The 3,552-nt window shown below is 45.9% G+C and overlaps 1 long non-coding RNA gene across 1 annotated transcript; it reads left to right on the top strand.

The window, feature by feature from the left end:
• The first annotated feature begins 783 nt into the window (after nucleotides 1-783).
• On the top strand, nucleotides 784-2,606 carry LOC121360431. The gene is made up of 2 exons (XR_005956202.1): nucleotides 784-874; nucleotides 1,901-2,606. It is a non-coding gene; the product is annotated as an uncharacterized LOC121360431 (long non-coding RNA).
• Nucleotides 2,607-3,552: the final 946 nt, after the last annotated feature.

Below are 3,552 nucleotides of genomic sequence, written 5' to 3' on the forward strand. Positions count from 1 at the left end.
GAGAGTGAAAACATGGGCACAGGCGTCTTAGTGGACTAACACCCGGGTTGGGTCATGGTGAGAAACGTGCTTTACCCCACAGTGTGCATCCCTACCTTATCCCTGATTACCTTACCACAGGAGTCGGGAATGAGGGATTAATTGGCCGCGTGAAAGCTGGCTGCAGGTGTCATTGCTCCTTCTTTTTTAGAATTCCCACCTGGGGAATAGCCTCTCTTTTTCCCTGTACCTCCACCACCCCCTTTCTAAGCAGCACAGCTGCACCAGCCCAGCCCCGGCGGCTCCCCCAGCCGGGACTTCCCGGTGCTGTTTTTTAAGGACCTTTTCTTGGCTAGGCGGGGCGGGGGAAGGGTTAACTTTTGCGCCCCAGACAGTCCCCTGCTGATCCCGTAATGAGTAAGCAGAGCCGCTGCCCGTCAATAGCTCGGTGTGAACTCGGGTAACCCAGCTGAGCCCTGCGCTGGGGGGTGCCGGGCTAAATCAGCCTGACCCCCCGACCTTGCCCAGCCCCAGCCCGGGGTCCGGCAGCCCTGGGCGTGTGACTGCTACGTGCTGCTCGCCCGGGTACCAAAGCCTTTTATAACAACTGGGGCTGAGTCAGCTGGCGGAGGTAATATAATATACCTCGGTCAATAGCTCTGTGTTGCACAACATACGATGTGGCAGTTCCTTTCTAACTTGGGGAGCCACCCAGTCTTTTTAGGATTTCCAGGAAGAGCTGTGGCATCTGACCTTCAAGTGTTATTAAAAGAAATCAAAGATTGTATAACAGTCTGTCAGAGCTTTGCGTTTCTTAGCGGAGTTATGTTTCGGCGAATGCCTCCACATTTCTGAGCTTCACAGGTTCTTTATCCCTTTACTTGTTTATCCTCTGGTAAGCATTTATTAATAGAGAGACTTATTCCTTTACTGTACTTGTTTATCTTTCGGGGGTTTGTTTTGCTTTTCAATTTAGAAGCAGAAGGGTCTCCCACGCATTTCACATTTCTATCTGCGGGTGAAGTCACTGCATGGCTGTGATAGCAATCTTCCAGCTGTCTGTTTTCACCCTGGAATCCCTCCCTTTGGCTGATTTTCTGCATTATCACCATAGTTTTTGACTAAGACTATTAATCCACCTGTCCCTCTGTGAAAGCAGCTAGATTGGTTTGTGTAAAAGGGGAGTAAGATGGTATGAACTGTAAGTCTGCTATTAATCCTGTTAATAAGGGATTAAAGTGAAGCCTTGTGAGTAGGAAAGGCTGATTTGATTGTTTGGGACTATAATTTAGCCCTGCCTTATGAAAGCAGTGTTTGCTGTGCATCGCATTTTGTCATTTGCATATTTGGTCTCTGAGGAAATCAAGGTTAAATATAGCAAGGAGATTCTGCTGGCTTAAACTGGTAGCACAACTGTGCTCCTTCAGCCTAGCAGTGCCTCGGATAGCACAAGAAGGAACCCTGCCTGCTCTTGCCTGGCAGTGACTGCATCCTATAATGCGACTTATATTGTCAGCTTATGCTTTGCCTCTGACCTTTACGTGCACTTTGCTTATGTACCAGATAGGATGCATGCCTTATTTTAGAAGGAAAGAAGCAACAGAGGAATGGACTAAAATAAATATCTTGCCTCTGCTATTTTCAGTAAAAGGCTTACAAAAGCAACAGCAGGAGAAAGCTGAAGAGCACCATATATTCCCTGGGCAAGGCAATAGTATGAAGCAACATCAATCTCATTAAAAAAAAAAAAAAAAAAAAAAAAGGATACTGTCTCTGTCTTAGAGTTTAGCATTCTGCTTCCTCCTCAGCCTTAGGAGAAGGTCTATAAATTATTAATACTAACATCAGTGTGAGACAACAGATGGTAAAGATTACTTGGAAAAAGTCTTCACATTAACATATTTCGGCCCTCGTTTCACAGCACGCTGGGACTGTTTCCTGATGCTGCCAGCCAGCCTAGCCCTGGGAAGAACCTCCCAGCGGAGGGGAATCCTTGGGCAGCAGCAGAAAGGTCCTGCCCTGGCTCAGCTGCAGAAAGAGCCACCCAGCTGCCCCTGCAGAGAGGGCCGGGTGTGTGTCACGGCACCCTCGGACACCACACTGGCCCCGTGAGGCTCCTGTCATCTGCTGCCAGGGGCTGGGCCAAGAAACAATGAGCTCAGGAGGAAAACTTGCAGGGAGCTGAAAAATTTATTCCTTGCTGATCTGCTTTCGGGTGGCATCAGCTGTGTTGTGTGCTCTGAAAAATAGGAAATACTCATTTACAAACTTTGAACTTTTCTTGAGCTGGCGTGATATGAGATCCAAAGTGACATAAAGGCGCATTATGCAAAAACCTGGCATGCAATTTAAGTATTTTATTGTTCCCTACAATGGGTTACTACTGCTTCTTCGTGCTTTACAAATGTATTAAAACTAGTATCAAGCAAGTAAATGAGAACTCTGCTCACACTACTTTTGAGGATAACTCAGTGCCAGAATCTCTGAGACAGAAGGAATCTATTCAGCCTTTTAAGGGACTTGTACAGGAGACCTTTTCTCATGGCCCATTACTTCTGCAAATGCATATGCCATGTGAGTGTTTCACTGTGACTTAATCATGGATTAAAAACATAATTCTCATGTTCCTACATCCTCTTTGGAGTCATGCAATATTTTCCATAAAGCCTGAATAATGAAAACACAAGCAAGCGCTGCCATTCTCAGGGTGCTGGGCCCAAGTGTGGTGCTGTGAGTTGAGCAGGAGCCAGCTCTTCATTTATCAGCTTGCTGGAGTCTTCTGCTCCCAAGAGATATCTGGGCAATGTGTGAGTGAGGGCACGGAGTGATTGCTGGAAAATGTCTTCAACAGCGTTGCTGCTGTCCTATTTTCATAATGAGCAAGTACCAAAGCCTTGGTTAGCAGCCTTTGATTCCCACCTCACCACTTTCATAACCTAGTAATATCTGTTTTACTGAACAGATACCATTATCTCCTCCATGGCTGTGTTGTGTTGCCCTGCAGAGCCCCTCGTTGCCTTGGCTCTGGCTAGCCTTCTTTAAGGGAAGATGTCTGTGTTTGCACAGCTGCCAGTCCAAAACCCTTGCAGGGAAACTGTTGCTTAGATCCCTGTGGCACAGTGGCCATGCATCCATCCTGGCTTCACGTTCAGATTTACGGGATGCCTTGGAAAGTTGGGTCTCTGCAGGGGTTTGCTGTTGATGTGTGATTCTGCAATTTGTCACAATCCTGAGATGCCACCCTGCAATCAGTCAGCCCTTGAAATATATTCGTTTGTGAATGAGGTGGTGGAGCAACTGTTTGAAGATGCCTTATGTGCCAGTTGTAAAATGTTGATTTCTGACTTTGATTACTAATTTTTTAGATCATTTAACAATACAGTCAACAGGTTCTTGGAGCTAAGGACAGGTTAATCAAGTCTACTTAATATGATTTCAGAAATAATTTTTCCCCTGTAAAATTCCACTTACTAATATAATGCCTAATTTTGATTTATAAAAGAATTCCCCAAAGACGAAGTCTTAGGGCCATTGAAGGTGCAGGCAACATTTGGGTTAAGGTCAGCAGGGAAA

The sequence above is a fragment of the Pyrgilauda ruficollis genome, unplaced genomic scaffold (genome assembly GCF_017590135.1).
Source record: "Pyrgilauda ruficollis isolate IOZ18807 unplaced genomic scaffold, ASM1759013v1 scaffold50, whole genome shotgun sequence".
Lineage (NCBI taxonomy): Eukaryota > Metazoa > Chordata > Aves > Passeriformes > Passeridae > Pyrgilauda > Pyrgilauda ruficollis.